Below are 17,656 nucleotides of genomic sequence, written 5' to 3'. Positions count from 1 at the left end.
TACATTTTCTTAAATGTTTTCGACTGAATAAGAAAGCGTATAAAACAAGTTGGAAGACCTAATACTTAAGCACCTCCTCAATTATTGCTTTTTGAACATTAGATTTTTCCCCAAAAATTTGTTGCCAATGCTTATTATCAGAGCAGCATGGAAAATTATTTATGTTCAACCTTGATCAGTATCAATATGAATTGATAAAAACGTTTGAACAGAAATGTCAACACAACTGTCAAACCATAAACAACTACCATCGAAACTTCTTATACTAGTAATAAAAACCTTTTAAAATGAAGGTGAATTCTTGTCTAGACAAGAAAGGTTGAGTAATAGAAAAAAAACTAAAGTTAAAAGCCTATATCGCACATATTAATAAATTATTCTCGGTTTGTCCATTAAAAACAATTATGTATCACCTTTATTCATATAATTCTTCGATAAACCAACCCAAAAAAAGGTCCTTAACCTTTTTAAATTGAATTAATTTGGTCTCTTAAATAATATATTATATTATCACCACACTATCAAAATATTCACCATAGAAGTTTGCTTAAGTATACATGTGCCAGAAATTCGTTTCACCGTTTGCTTCCCATAAGGAACACATGTCAAGGTCGTTCTATGTCCTTAGAGAAGAAATATTACCTATCTTCAGTATTCCAGTGAAAAAGTAGGTAAACATTTGACATTCACGTCGTAATCGTCAAAACATGTTTATTTTGTCGTCCTTGAGTATAAGGTAACATCTGTGAAGTTCGGTCGAAAACTCAAATGCTATTTAAATAAAATTATGCCTATAAGTATATATCCCATCATCAGTCTTTGACAGACCCTCCCTTTCATATTTACCCTTAACTTTATAACCTCTTTTATCCCAAAACCAAAAGGCCTACAACAACAAAACAAAAAACCTAACCTACCTACCTACAATATATTAAAATGAAATCTACTTGTGACTTCTGAGGATTTTATCTATGCATAAGGATATCCTCGACTCGTATTTTAAGCTCTTTCATTTCATATTTGCATACAAATTTCAAAAGTTCAACAAATAACAACAACAACAAAAAATCACACCTTTCGCGCTAATACTAGTTGAGTTGTTGAAATTTATATTCTTCTTTTCATGACAGAAATCCCTCCAAACGTCACACTTTATAATAAAAACAACCCTAGTAAAGTGTTATCAATGTAACTTCACAGCACACATTGCCTTCCCAGATTGCCGTCCGCGTCGTCGTCCGTCCTTGGCGTCACTTCACTTCACTGTCGCTGTCGCCCACCTTCATCACAAAATCCGAAATCAAAATCAAAACCAAAACAACCCCAACCCTATCAACATAAACCTCCTTGACTGATAAGGATAATAATTTTGCAGACAAAAAAGCTCCATCGCCGCCAACGGAAGTCTGCACAAAAGCTCTCGTCTGAACTTCATGGCACCGTATTGTTGTTGCTTGGTTTGGTCTGCTAATAGTGCTATATGCGACTTCTAGTCTGACGGTTGCCACTTGTAACTGTAAACATCAGTTTCGGTTAAAGTCCCCAATCGGTAGTTTGTCCTTTTTGATAAAGTGTATTAGCGAGAAAGTAAAATTTATTCTCACAGTTCTTTAGTCCTTGAAAGGATCCTCCCAAAGGCAGTTTGGATTTTATTCGTATGAAACGGTTCGATTTTTGGATATTTTTTCGTCGCATTTTGAAGTAGGACAAAAACATTAGCTCCTAATTAACTGTTAATCAAAGGAATTAAAACAACTCGAATATCCTTGACAAATGACAATTTCAATCGGGCCGTCGAATAAAATTGTTATCAGTGTGGACAAATTTCATTTGAATAAATTAATTAACTGTGACATATGTTGGCTGTTAGATAAATTATTATTGTTGGATTTTTTCGCGGCGTCGTCGTCGTCGTTGTTGATAGTGCGCGTTGTTCGAAAGTTGTTTGTTTTTTTTGTCAATCCTTTCTATCGAAGGAACTATAGGAGTTTGCTTTAAACACCTCAACCCTGCCCATATCATCATCCGTTCGTAGCGTCGTAGCGCGTCGTCCTTAGAGGTAAGCTCAAGTTTCAATATGGTCTTTGGGAGAGGAGACATCCTTTCACATATGGCCGATGCATGCATACAATATGTTAAGGAATCTATTTTTAGGGTGATGAAATCATTTAGAAAACATAGGGTATTGATTTTTGTTGTTTGTTGTAACTCGCCCTGAAGTTCGGTTCCATCTTTTACTGATAAGGAAGAAAAGCAATATCCAATAAATATTCTTATCAAAATTCCATAATTTATTGCGATAAACAGTTACTGATAAATCAACCAGTGGAAATAAGGGGTTGAAGTTTTCTTTTGTAATTTCAGGACGATTTCAAAATTACCGAATTTATTTTTGACCATCTGATAAGCAACAAATAAAAATACCAACAGTTCCATATTTTAAATTTAGGTTGTGAGAAATCCTCAAGTCAATTATGTCTTTTTATATTTCTGTTGGCTTTTCTAAGGACAGTACTCACACAATATTTTTGGAATATTTTTGTTTGAAGTAGCTAAACCTACATCTAAGGTAAACTTTGAGGATTCTTCGAAATTTTGATGACTTTGGAATTTACATAGCTTTGCTCTTGTGATGTGATGATGTGGTTTTTGCGTCTTTCATAGGTCACTGAATATGCGACTCTTTTGTAGATTTTTTGGCCTTCGGCTTCAATTAAAATTCATAAGGATTCATATATATTTAAGGAATGAGAGTAAACGAGCTATGTTATATTAGAGAAGATAGCTAGGCTGGTTTAACTTTCATTTTTTTAGAAGGCATTTGATATTATATTTTTTAAAACCCACGCGCAAAGTTCTGCCTGAATTATACCATTTTTCTTTTGGTTTTTGGTCGTTTTTTTTTTTGTTTAGAAAAATTTCGTCTTAGGATCGCTTGAGTTATTATTGTGATGTAGGAGCTTTAGCGAGCGTTATGAAAGAGACCTATGTATCTTTTTTTTTTGATAATTAATCATTTTTAATATTTTCTTTGAATTTTTTGTTCATAGTCGAATAGCTTTAAAGGAGATGGTCTATAGATATTTTTAAAATAATGTTTACCCTTTTGTTTGGTGATTTATATATAACATCTCCTTAACAGCTTGTACGAATAATGCAGGAAATAATGGGAAACATTTCTGAAAATAATAGGTTCTGTCAAATATCCTTAAATTGTGTGATTGATACGAAGGATTACTGTGTGCCATCGTGCATCTAGAATAGATGGTTATTAATTTTTGGAGTTTTTTAGTACTATATTTTTTTGTGATACCTAGAAGAAAATGGTTCATAAGATCCAATATAAATATAAATATAAAAATTTTTTCAGGAGTAAGTTTCCTGTTAAAGATTTAACTAATATTAAAATTGTATAGAAGATAGATTTCAACTTAAGTTTCTTTGGATCATGTTTTATAGATATTGAGAATTTTTCCTTTTTCAATCATTAGACTAGAAGTGAAAAAATGAAGAAAGATTAAAAAGTGAAGACAAAATTTCCGATTAATCAAACTTTTGTTAACAAACGTAACACATTTGTCAAGAGAAGTCCTGTTACTACTTGAGGGGCTAGATCGCACAAATTATTTCCTGTTTTCTATTTAAAAATAGTACCTATATATATTAATAGATTTGATGGCTGAAACACAAAACTGCTTCATCTTGGGCTTCGTCTGCGTTACGATAAGCCTTGTCGAGGTTGCTTTGAATGAAATATATAACATGACATTTCTACTAAAATGGCACCTCTGTCATTAGCAGCTGTTGTTTTTTCTCAAAAGTTTGTTTTGATTTTTTGTGCAGTAAGAAATATGAATTTTGAAATCGAAAAAATTAAATTTACACAGCTTACACAGCCTATGATAACCAAACCAAACGTATTTTGTTTTTTATTTTTTTGTACAGCTGTTGAGCTGTCAGACAAACCAAATGTTCAGAACTAGAGCTTCCGTTTGGAGTCACATTACGTTCTTTTCCTTACGATTCTCAAACGAAACGTGTGGTCGAAGCTTCATTGTGATAGTATTAGGGCATTCACAAAGCTAGTGGCTACATAGTCAAAATTCAACTAGCTTTGTGAATGCAAAATTGCACTAGAAAGGTATTCAATCCGGAACTGTCATATTAATGACAAATACAAATACATAATATATAAAATAAGATACATTTGTGTTTTCAGACCTTTAAATAGTTGTTTTTTCTTTTTTAATTCAATGAAACCAAATAGAAGATATAATATAATTAATATATATTTGTTTTTAAATACCGAAAAGTTCATTTCATTTTAAATTATTGTGTCCTTACCGAGCAGCTGATTGTGAAACGTCAAAACCAGTGCACTAACTTTGTAGCCGAAATTTGTACACTACGTATGAGGGGAAATGTCAGCTACTTTTGTAGTTAGATTTAGCCAATCAGAATCAGAAGAAGAAGAAGAATCAGAATTGACTTAGCCACTAGCTTTGTGAATGCGATCAATTACTTTGAATGAACTCGTAAACGTCGGGCGAAGCTTGAGCCGAAGCGTGTTTGTGTTGCAGCCATAACAATAGCCGTGTTTTTACGGTGAGAAATTGGCAAAAAACGATCCGCAGTAGTCCGGTTTTATATTTGAAAATTGATACAATTGATTATTTGCAAGAATAATATATCAAAAAATTCCAAAAATAAAAATAGCGAAACTCAGACCTGGGGTGAAATCGTGACTATCAAAATCAAGAAATTACGTCTGTGTAAAGTGATAGTCGATTTCATAGTTTTAAGCAAAAATAAAAACTTCAAGGAGGGGATTTTTCATTGATTACTACATTAACATGTGGTGTTGAAGCGAGCTTTATATAGGTACCTGAATCGAGTTGAAATGAGGTTCATTCACCTCGATTGTGGTCGAGGATCGAAGTCGACTAAAAATGTATGAAGAAAAACCTGTGTAGAATAGTTGGTTTTAGAGTTAAAACATTATGGTCTGTTTATTTGCTTGTTTGTTTATATTAAAAAAAAATATTTACATGGAGTAGGTAGCATATTTTTATATGATTGCTGAACTATTCAGGTCTTCATTGTTTAACACGAATTAAACTATTTCACTGGCACTTCATAAGAAACATCGAAACACTATTTGCATTTTAGAAAGTGCTGTCAAACTTAATAATTTTTAAATCTTCTTGTGCTGTGATAAACCTTTGGTGGAGTCATAGCAAAACTTAATTATTTGTTCCCTTTTTTTTGTAATTCACAAGCACTCAAGGGGTTATTAGTACCCTTTATATGTTTATATTTAAACACAGTGCGAGCGTGAGGAAAATAGGGAATGATTTAAAAGGAGATACCGTTGCACATTGGTCTTTAAGTTCTGAACATCAAAATAGGAGGAAAAAACAGAGTTGGCCAAAGCATTCCACATTCTCGATGTGCGATTTAAGAAAGAATCTCTATAATTGACAGTACACCCGAAATCGAGCCAAGGGTAAACTGATGAGCATTCCTGGAAGTGCGAGTATTAAGGGATGGAATTCAACTGGCTAATTCGACAGAACATTGTTGTAAAAATATCTATAAAATAACGATAGGCATGAAACATTGCGACGATGTTCTAGCGATGTAAATGTTTCGATTATAGTTCTGTGGCCTATCATTTTTAAAGACCTTTTTGAATTCTATCCAAGAGATTTAAACTTATGTTGGGGGCACCTGCCCAGATATGCGAATTATATTCAAGCTTTGGACGAATAAAGTGCTGCTCATAGATAGTGGCATCGGGGGGACGTTACGCTTTGACGACAGGGGACAGCATCAAGTTTTCGAAGCATTAAATTCTACACGGTTTTTGATTCCTCATTGGACAATGCTGTCAAGATCAGAATTTAATGAGCTTATCGTACGCTGCCGTTGAAGTTCGACATCCAAAGGACCAGGATGTGAATCTAGAAACGAATATGAAAAGCTGAGGGTACTGTATGTCGTCGTCGAAACTGTTTAATGGATTAGAAGTGACAGACAAGAGATCATTTATGAATAAAAGAAACAGAGTCGGAGACAAAACAGAGCTATAGGGGACACCAGCATTTTTTTTTTTTGAGTTTCAGACTTGAAACCATCTAATACAACCTGTATTGAACGGTTTAAAAGGTGATTTCTAATCCAACGAAGAAGAGACTCATCAATACCAAAAACACGTATTTTCGATAAGAGAGCTTGGTGCCAAACTCTATCAAATGCTTTTGAAATATCAAGTGCAATAATCTTACTTTCTCCAAAACGATGTAAAGATTTGTTCCACTGTTCGGTGAGATGAACTATGAGATCACCAGTGGACCTATTGCTATGAAAGCCATACTGCCGGTCATTAAGAAGCTTCCGTTCTTCAAGACATTTCTTAAGCTGAAAATTAATCAGCGTTTCCATGACCTTGGAAAAAAGGGACCTAAGTGCAATTGGATGATAGTTTGAGGGGGGGGGGATTCGCCTATTTTAGGGAAAGGCTGGACAAATGCAGTTTTCCATCCACTCGGCAAGAGACCTGTAGAATAGGACAGATGGAAAAGTTTATGCAGTGGTTTTGCCAGCGTTGAAGAACACCTCTTCAGAACAATAGGGGGAATGCTTTCCGGGCCAACGGATTTTTGAATGTTAAGGTCTTTCAGTACTCTTGCGACTGCATGAGTGCGAAAGAAGATTCGTCTCATAGAATCATTTACGCTCTCAAGAACAGGAGGACTCATGACACTCCGGAAGCACTGAGTTCACAGCAAACTGTGCTGCAAGCAAATTGGCTTTATCAATCGAGCTTAAACAGGGAGTGTCATTGTGGATGAGCGTTGGAAACGGGGCTACGTGGTGTTTCGTCCGTTTTTTACAAATGACCAGAAATGTTTACTACCTTTGGGACATTGTAGTATTTTTGGCCTTAATTTCTGATCATGCAAAAATTTATTCCGGCGAATATGACCATAACAGGTCTTTCTAGCTTGTTTGAACTTATTCCGGTTTTCCTCAGTCGGGTTGGCTTTATAACAACGGAAACTTACATCTCTGAACCTAATAACCTCTTTACAGCTCGAAACAAATCATAAGCTCTCTTTGGGCTTGATAGTTTTTACCCTATTGGGGATAAGATTTCTCATTCCACAAAGAATTAAGTTTGTTACTATTTCTGCGCTGGAATCCACGTCACTATCGAGGAAGCATATTGTTTTCTCTTGCAAAATAAGCCCAGTTAGTAAATTTTAATTAACAAATGTAAATAAAACAATCACAGATTGATTTTTGTCCCCAATGGAAAACAAATATTCGGTTAACCCTAAATATCTCACGAACCAATGCCACTAGAGACTCGAATTAAATTGTGTATTATATATTATAACGTGATACCAAATCGGAATATTTAAAAAAAATCCAATGAACGGTTTTATTTTATAAATGAAAAAAAAAACTGGGAAACAAATTTGTTACCTTGAAAATTTTAAGAATAAAACATGCTTTTATCTCCAAACATTTAACATCTGGTAAAATTGTGATAAAAATCGAATGGACAGTTTTTTTACAAAAAATAAAAACCTAACAAAAAACATTACTAAAACTTGATAAAAATTTACTTTCTACTCAAATAGCAAAAATTAAAAATATTGTTTTCAAACACTTTTTATTTCACAGAAAATATTGTTTTCGATATTCACTAGTTTTTCCTGTATAAAAATCCAACAGTCCATTTTTTTCATAGAAAAATTAAATCTACAAAAAATAGTAGCAAATTTGTTAAAAATTGATGTTCGATTCTTGATATCTCTCAAATTAATTTCATTCATCCAATTTTCAAACTAAACTACTTATTTATATGAAAAATATTGTTGGTTATTTTAAATATTTTAAAAATAATTCAACTAACAACATTTTTAACCCAACACGAAAACCTACAGACTTTTAAGCAAGACAAATCGACAGACGGGGAGAGAAGTTACCATTGTGGGTCGCATCCCAGCCTCTTTTTTCACTTTAAAAATTGCCCGTATTTAGCTTTCTGAAAGTTAAATAAAGCCAAACATATTTGAAATGCTTTCTTGCTCTTCCGTAGTACCCGTGGCTTGATGGTAAGTGCGTTGGACTGTCATGCGAGATGTCTTGGGTTCGATCCCTGCCTATGCCATCTAAAGTTAGGCCCTAGTTCTCAAACGGAATGTTGCGCCACCCAATTATTATTATTCTTGACGTTCCGAGTTTTTAGGCGATCTGACATTTGTTGCCGTTTAATTTTTGCGTTTTGGGCGATAAAATTGTCAAAACGCCCAAATGTTGAAACACAGGATATCTTTTGGACAATATGCCAATTAGTAATTTGGGCTTTGTGATACTTTAAAATTGATTTGTCATTATGACATTTTTTTTGGCCTTTGTAACACTTTCTTCTGTCATTTTTTTGGGCGAAGTGACATTTTTAATAGCTTGCCATTATTTTACTGGGCAATGAGACCAAACGCTTCTTTTCATTTGGAATTTTATAAAACCTAAAAAAGTTTTAAGGCCCAAAAGTTGGGTAATATTGCCAAATCATAATGTTAATAAAATTGCTTTGTACGTAATGATCGAACACTGGAACTTTCAATTTTAAAAGCGGAAACAAAACGCCTCATAAACAATCTTCGTATTATGATTTTTAAAAAGCTCTAGTTTAACATCTATACAAAAATAAAAGCAGTTAAAGGGTCAATCTTAGATATTTAGTATGTTAAAGTTGCTATTATTAGGACAATTCCAAGAGCTGTTTTAAGTTTAATTCAAAAATTTTATGAGGCCGCATTAAAAACTAGATCTAAATTTTAAAGAAAAAAAAATTATAATGTAATTAGAAAATCATTAAAACTGGAATTGTCTTTGTTTCTGTTTGGTTTGAATAAGTCAATAAGATACAATTTACTAGGCTTAAATATTTAAAAGAAAAATTGTTAACTTGCTTTGAAAAGTATATACAAAATTTGATATGCTTAAAATCACCAAATAAATATTTAATTTCAAAAAAAGAAAAAACTGTTTCTAACAGTAATTCAAAAAATATCTGATATTTTCTTTAAAAATGTTTAACAACATTTTCTTATAATATTTTCTCATTTACTTGTACAAAAATGGAATCAAATAAAATATCAAGAAAAACTTTTGCATGATTCAAGTCCTTCAAAACATTGCAGGATTATAGCACCTTTAAAAAACAAACTTAAAAAACTCACTCTTACTTGCACTTACTATCACCTCTGTTTTACCCCGTAGAAAGTAATTTTTCAACCTTCAATCATTAAAAGTGTCTAACGTATACTCGTACTAAAGTGTACAGGTAGGTGTCGCTATACATACTCGTATGAATGTTGCTCCTGAGTATTTCGCTAGGTTTATCATTTGATTGGCTGTAAAATCCTTTCCTTAGTTTACTTTTTTATTTTTGTTTTTTTGTTTTTCACTCCCCGCTATTTTATACAATATACACAAGTATACAAACAGAGAATTGATTAAATTTTAATGTTGATGTACTTTTCTTTTTATACTTCACTCAGTTTTCCACGCTTGGTATTTATTTGAAGTTTTCTAGCAAGACTTGAAAAAGGTATGAAAGCCCATCATGACTGTTGATAGGACTGTGCTCTGTGCATCTTTGTGTATATACATTTTTGTAGGTCTACACGGGACCGGTAGATATATTAAAGGAGACCAGAGACCAGTTGTTGATGCTGGTGTTGAGTTGAGTCTTCTGGGAAAAGTTGAACAGGAATTTAAGAAGAAAAAAAAGAATTTATTCGATGAATATAACGATAAAATCGCAGGCAGGTATAAATATTTAATTCTAGCTTTAAAGTGTTGAAGTGACAGCTTTATAGAAACACACAAATAAAACTGTAGTCTAGGAAGTGCTGCAATCAATTCTTGAAAAACTATTGAATAAATGTTATTTTTCCCTATTTTCAAAATCGGTATTAAACTTTTTTCCAGAAGGGTATTTTTTTCCAACTGCCTGGTTTGATAGTTGAGTATTTCAAACTATTCTGTTTAATAAGGTTTGACAGTTTGTTATAAATAGTTTCCAAATTGTGAAAGGTAACTTTGAAAAAATTAAGCCTTTCGTTAATTTTATGTTGTTTATTGATGTAATTTCTACTAAGGCCGTCTAGGGGAATTCCAGGCCCATATTTACCATTTTTTTCAAAGTTTATGCCAAAAATTATGAATAGCATGAAATTGGTTGGAATTAACAGAAATAATAACTTTTTTTTTGCAAAGTTATCCAAAAAAGCGTTAATCATTAAATCAATCTCAAATATTAACAAAAATGTACGCCGATAATAATCAGAGGCCCAGATCGGCAAACTTTTGAATGATAGATTGGTAGATAACACGCAAACAGGGGCCCGATTGCGAAAGAATGAATGATTTTAAATTTTGCGGCCCCTAAAAATAAGTGTATATTGAAAAAAGAACACTCTATCCATTGCTTTCAAATTTACGGCTTAAAAACGAGAGACAATGTCTTGATCTCCTGGAAATTCTTGAAGCCGATATTGTTTTTAGAAACAAACAAATTCTCTCCTCTCTCTCCTTGCAATAGTTTTAGGTTAGTTTAGGTCGTTTAATGTGATGGAGTAGGACACACTTAATGTCCCATTGTGTTACCTCAATACTCTTGAAGCTTTCTTCTAAGCTCAATGATACCACTTTGTCCCTTACGAAACGTTATAGAAGAATTCTCCTAAGTAATTCTTGCGTTTCTGAGCTAGATCAGGGATGTACAGAGGAGTTGACGAACTGTTTCCTCCACTTCTTCATCCATACGATTTCTGCAGAAGTCATTTGAGAATACGCCTAGTCGCGTGGTGAACTTTCTTATTGGACAGTGCCCGGTTATGACACCGATTATCGAGCTTATATGTTTGTTCTTTCAGATAGCACGCACCTTGATAACTTTAAATCTACTGTAAGTAAGATGTTTTTTGTGTCCTGATACGTGGTGATGTTATTCCACTGCTTTTTTCATAGCGTCTTGCATTAGTTTACATTGGTATGTTAGCATTAGAAAAACCTGGTACCATTTCTGGTAAGTTCATCTGTCTTACAATTTCCTAAAATGTCTCTATGGCCCGGAACCCAGCAAAGGTGAATATTAAACTGTTGTGCCGTCTTCATTAGAGATGATCGATAGTTATGGATTGTTATTGAGTTTGTAGAGACACATTCCAGGAACCTGACTATCTGAGAAAATACGGTTGTCATATGTTGATATCACGTTTTCTTTTCACCAGGACAATACTTCTTCTATCACCAAAAGTTCCGTCTGGAACACGATTATATGATTGGATAGGCGGAATGAGAATCTAGTTTTAGTCATTCAGAGTACACAACTCCACCAACCCATTCATTTATGTTTGATCCATCTGTGTAAAAGTTGATTGACACATCTTCCAGGAATGCCCTATACTCCCAAAAAAAACTGGAAGGCATATAAATCTGGAAGTTTCTGTCGAATAGTAGTTTAGGGATTGTGCAGTCTGTGTGCTTTGGAATTGATTCTAAATACTTAAGAACTACTGAGTGGCCAATGTTGTTGTCTTTCCAATAAATCTACCAAATTTGTTGTTTTCTAAAATCTTCCAACCGTGTAAATAGACAATTTTCAATTGGAAGGCAAAAATTGCGGGAAATTTCCAGCCGATTTTCTACCATTAAATTGTCCTATATTTTTTTTTAAATCAACCAACATTACTCGTATAAGCGGACAGTTTTCACTTGATAGAAAGTAAGCAATTTTTACTCTAGTTGAATGCTATTAAAAGATTTGACAGTTCGGTAAATATTGGAAGATCTTCCAATCCGTGTATACTTAGCTTAAGTCAGTTTCAAGTTTTGACAAGTGCGAGGAAGTTAGGTGCTGCCAAAATGATTGAATATCAGGAGTTTTGTTGAAATATACTCTATTTTAAAGTTCGTCTACACAAGGATCAATATTATAATAAAAGCTGCAAGTTTTTGTTTGCTTTGATCAGATTTTAAAAATACATAAAATAAAAGGTTTCACTATCATTTCAAGTTTACTCAAGAGAGTCAAGATTTGTTTTTACTAAAAATTTAACTGTTTCAGTCCTTTAGAATGAATAAATGTCGAAAATAATTAACGCACACTAAAACGAGTGATTAATCATCAAGCTAATTCAAAAGTGGTTGGGTTTTCTTCAATACAATTTAATCAAATGAATAAAACTATATTCTTACAAAAACATGTGTTTCTTCGATTAAATCAATTTTTTGATTATAAAAGTCGCTCACAAATTCTAAAATTAGAAAAACTCTAAATTTTACAACCAACGGTTGAATACATTTTTAATCCGTGAGAAAACTGTGACTTTTGAACACACCCCTGCAAACTAAACAAATCCATGAAAGGGACTGACAGCATTGCTTTAAAATCAAGACTTTACTTTAAAAGTGGAACTTGTTTAACTACAATAACTCCATTTTACCAAAAAACGTAGCTATTGTGAAAAAAAACACTTTCAATTTTATTTCACAGACTATGTGACAAGCACACAAAAACAGAATTTTTCAGTGAAATCTGATTCCGATTCCGGGTTTTCTCTGGCATCTTTAATTCAATCAATTTGAAAAAAAACACCGAAACTCTGGTAACTAAGAAATATAAGTATTTTTATTTTTAAGATATTTAAGCTTGAAATTGTGAATTCAGGACATGAGAGAGTATCTATGTATTGATTTGGGTTGAAAATAAAATATCATGAATCAATAGTTCAATTTAATGACAGCGAGGCACATTTTATTTTAAGTTGAAACTTGGAATCTGCTTATTTATTTAAACAGGACAGGAACACCAATCAGTGCCTTATTCATTCCAAAAATACTTATTCAAAGCTTTTTTATTTTTATTTCGGAGGTAGATATTTGGAATTAATTAAGCACAGAATTGCGAAACATAATTCATAGTTTTAGCTGACAATATTTTTCGAGAATTATTATTAAAAACCGCCGCCGCCGTTCTGAACACATACTAAAAAAGTTCAAACTTGTTCATAAGATAGTTTTGAAAGTATCTTTGATATTTTTACTGATAAAGCTAGGTTTTTCTGTCTAAGATTACATTGCTGGGTTTTCAAAATACGTCTTAACTTTCTTCCATAAAATAGTGATAAATATCTTTGAAATCCATGCTTAAAAGAGTGATACATTTTATGAAGACGAATTTTAGGATAAAAAGAGTAAATAAGATTTCTTTAGTATCAGAGTTTCAAGGAGGTATAACTTAAGATAGATTAAACGAAATTTATTTCAAAAAAAAAAATACGGAACATTTTTAAAAATTCCAATTTCTTTTAAGTATAAGCGAAACAGGTTTTGTCAAAAGACTGAGCTGTCACTTCATTACAATTAAATTGAACGGCTTTTCGGCATTTTAGAACATTTCAAAACTATGTTTCTGCCACGCTAGACTTTGTAAGCTAGCCACAAGTCTTTTCCAATTAATATAAAAACACTTGTTTCCCCATAGCTGGCAGCCATTGATTAATAGGTAGAATTCAACCCGTTTTAAAAGATGCTCCTTTCTCTGAGTTTTACAAACATGTTTCTAGAACTTTAAACAACATGTCAGTATTTTAGCAAAAATGTTTGCCTTCAGCTATTCAAAGGTCTAAGGCATGTGTGTGCATTTTACTTTCAAAGAACAAAAATGGAAAGATCTGTTGGTCATCAAACTTTTTTAAAGGTGCACTGGTTTATCTCACCGAACAGTTGAACAAATCTTTACATAGTTTAAGAGAATGTAAGATTATTCCACTGCATGTTTCAAAGGTATTTGATATAGAGTTTGGGACATCAAGCTTTCTTATCAAAAATGCGTGCATTTGGTATTTTTTAACTTCCCTTAGGAAGTTATTGTAATGGGTCCGATTTGTCAAATTGAAAATTTTGACATTTCTCGACGTTTCAAGGTCCCTAGAGTCGAAATAAAAGATTTTTAGAAAGATGTCTGTGCGTGCGTGTGTACGTACGTTTGTACGTCCGTACGTTCGCAACGTTTTTTTCGTCGTCCATAGCTCAAGAACCAGAAGAGATATCGACTTCAAATAAATTTTGTTATACAGATAATAAGGCAGAAAGATGCAGAAAGGGCTCTCAACAAAATTGCGTTGGTGGTTTTTTTACCATAGCAGTTTGAAAAAAGGTGAACATTTTGGTTAACCTTAAATATCTTACGAACCAAAAACGCAAGAGACTTGAATTAAATTTTGTATAATATATTGTAACGTGACATGTATATTTTTTAAAAAAAAATCAATATAACGGTTTTTTTATAAATCAATAAAACTGAAAAAAAAATGTGTCACCTCCAAAATTTTACGACTGAAATATGATTTCATCTCTAAAACAATTTTGTGCAACGAAGAATAATGTTTTTGACATTTGATAAAATTTTGAGAAAAATCTAATAGACAGTTTTTCTTACAAACAATAAAAACCTAAAAAAAAATGTATAAAAGTTGGTAAAAATTGACTTTCGACTCAAATATCTTTTCAAAACTTTGAGATATTGGCTTTAATTTACTTTTATCTTCCAAAACATCAACATTCAGTTAGAGTTTGAAAAAAATCGATTGGACAGTTTTTGACAGTTTTTGACAGTTTTTTTTACAAAAAATAAAAACCTGAAAAAAAATGAATAAAAGTTGGTAAAAATTGATTTTCGACTGAAATATCTCTTCAAAAATTTTAAATATTGGCTTCAAACTAATTTTATCTTATAAGAAATATTGTTTTCAACATTTGGTAAAATTTTTAAAAAATTCGAATTGACAGTTTTTTTTTTCAAAAAATAAAACTCTAAAAAAAAACAATACCTACTAAAACTTGGTAAAAATTTACTTTCGGCTCAAATAGCTTTTCAAAAATTAAAAATATTGGCTTCAAACTTATTTTATTTCAGAGAAAATTTTGTTTTCAATATTCAGTAATTTTTATATAAAAATCCAGCAGTCCGTTTTTTTCATAAAAAATAAAATCTACAAAAAATAGTGCTCAAATTTGGTAAAAATACATATAGACAAACTTTTAAGAAAGACAAATCGACAGACGGGATGGGAAGTTATCAGTGTGGGTCGCATCCCAGCCTCTTTTTTTTTTAATAATAAGCACACACTCAAGTGGATATAACTACCTTTATTATTATTATGCATAGGCACAGTGTGAGCACTAGGAAGAGGAGAGAGGGTTTAAAAGGAGATTTCGGTGCACTTTGGTTTTGAATTCCTGAATATTGCAAAGACTAGGAAAGACAGAGTGTGGTAAGGCATTCCACATTCGCGTAGTACGGCTAAAGAACGAATCTCTGTATTTGACAGTACGGCCGAAGTTGAACTCGAAGGTATACTGAAGAGCATTCCTAGAAGCGTGACTATTATGGTTGAACTGTTTTAGTGGAGGAATGAAGCTGGCTATTTCACTAGAGCATAAACCGTTAAAATATCGGTAAAAAAAGGGTGAGACAAGAAACCTTACGACGAAGTTCAAGCGTAGTAAATGAACTTATGATGATATTATCATCTATCAATTTAAATTCTATACGTTCAATACTATCCAAGAGGTTTAAGTAAGTTTCAGGAGCACCATCCTAGAGATGGGAGTTATACTCAAGCTTCGGATGTATATAAGTCTTGTAGATAACAGCCAAATCCGAAGGTGTGAAACATTTCTTGCATAGCCTAAAGAAACCTAAACACCTTGCGGCATTAAATTCCAGTAAATTCCACGCGGTTTTTTAATCCCCATTGTACAATGATGTTTAAGTCGGAATTCAATGACCATATCATATTTTGTCGTTGCAGTTCCACATCCGAAGAAGAGGGGTGTGATTCTGAAAAAAATATGAAAAGCTAAGAGTACTTTCGTCAGTGAAACAATGTATTGGATTAGAAGTTGCAGACAAGAGATCATTAATAAAATTGAGAAAGAGTATCGGAGATAGAACAGAGCCCTGGAGCACACCAGCATTTATTTTATGAACTTCAGACTTGAATCCATCCAATACTACTTGTATCGAACGATCCGAGAGGTAATAACTAATTCAATGAAGCAGGGATTCATGAAAACCGAAAGCACGCATTTTCGATAAGATGTCAAACCCTATTAAATGCTTTTGAAATATCAAGTGCAATAATCTTACTTTCTCCAAAGCGATGTAAAGATTTGCTCCACTGTTCGGTGAGATGAACCATGAGATCACCAGTAGACCTATTGCTTCGAAAACCGTACTGACGATCATTAAGAAGCTTTCGATCTTCAAGATATTTCTTGAGCTGATAATTAATCAGGACTTTTGCCACAATACGAGTACGAAAAATGATTGGTCCCATAGAACCACTTACTCGCTCAAGTACAGGTGGAGTCATAAGACTCACTGGCAGCGTAGAATTGGCGGTGAACTGCCTAACAAAGAGATTAACTTTCTCTAAGGAGCTTATACAAGAGGAGTGTCATTGACAACGAGCATATGAACCGATGAAGAGAAAGAATTCCTCATGTTTTTTACAAATGACCAAACATTTTTACTGCCTTTGGGACATTGTAGTATTTTTTGCGTTATTTTTGGTCAAAAATTTGGACCGTCAAATATAGGCGTTGCAGGCCTTCCTGGCTTGTTTGAACTTTTTCCGGCTTTCCTCAGTACGGTTGGTTTTATAGCAACGGAAACTTACTTCTTTGGCCCTAATAACCTCTCTACGGCTCGCATCAAGCCATGCGTTTTCCTTAGGTCTAATTCCAGGAGAACAAAACTTGTGATCATCACCAGTTAAAGATCCTGAAGTAACTATTGAGACCGTCCCAGTTGGCTTTCTCGTATTGCCAAACGGTTCTTTTAGAAGCTCTTTCTTTAAGTGGCCAGTTTTGACACGAGAAATTTTCTGATATAACACAATGGTCAGATAGATAGAACACTAACAGTGTACTTATTAGGGTCAGAGGTAAGAAACAAATAATATTCTTCAACTCACCGAAGATTTCTGCACACACTCAATCGGGTATTGATGAATGTCTTCTTTGTTGTGTTAAAAATTACCTTTAGGATCGCTCAATTCAGGTAAAATTAGACGGCTTCAAATCTGATATCAACAAAATAAACGTTGGCGTGTCTAAGGGTTCGTATTGTCTCTAATACTCTTTCTTTTTTTTTATAAATGACTTTTTGTCTGCAACTTCTAACCCACTTAATTGTTTTGCTGATGACATCATTGACCAATGGGGAATCACTAAACCGTGTATAATTTAATGCTCCGAAAACTCATTGCTACCTACTGTCGCATAAGTGTAACCCTCCCTTAATGCAACTATTCAGGGGTTGTGCTTGCATAGAGGAGACTGAAAAGATATCGATTCTTGGTATCACACATTCTTGGTGTCACATCACAAACCGTCTCGAGTAAGCACATATTTGACATCGCCAAAAACGCTAATAAGTGTTTAGGTTTCCTTCGCCGCCGATGCAAGAAGTTTTTTATCCCTTCTGATGTGGCTATAGTTTATAAAGCTTTTGTTCCTCCAAAACTCGAGTATAATCCTCATGTTTTGGTTAGTGTCCCAA

The 17,656-nt window shown here is 33.2% G+C and overlaps 1 protein-coding gene across 1 annotated transcript in view; it reads left to right on the top strand.

Annotated features, from left to right (window-relative positions):
* The first annotated feature begins 1,958 nt into the window (after positions 1-1,958).
* LOC129941330 (synaptotagmin-5) overlaps positions 1,959-17,656 on the top strand; it is a 317,430-nt gene continuing 301,732 nt past the window's right edge. The window contains exon 1 of the mRNA XM_056049932.1: positions 1,959-2,059. The gene's annotated coding sequence lies outside the window, so the exon portion shown is untranslated. The remainder of the gene's footprint in view (positions 2,060-17,656) is intronic.

The sequence above is a fragment of the Eupeodes corollae genome, chromosome 1, assembly GCF_945859685.1.
Source record: "Eupeodes corollae chromosome 1, idEupCoro1.1, whole genome shotgun sequence".
NCBI classification, from domain to species: Eukaryota; Metazoa; Arthropoda; class Insecta; order Diptera; family Syrphidae; genus Eupeodes; species Eupeodes corollae.
This window is presented reverse-complemented; position numbering and strand designations above follow the sequence as displayed.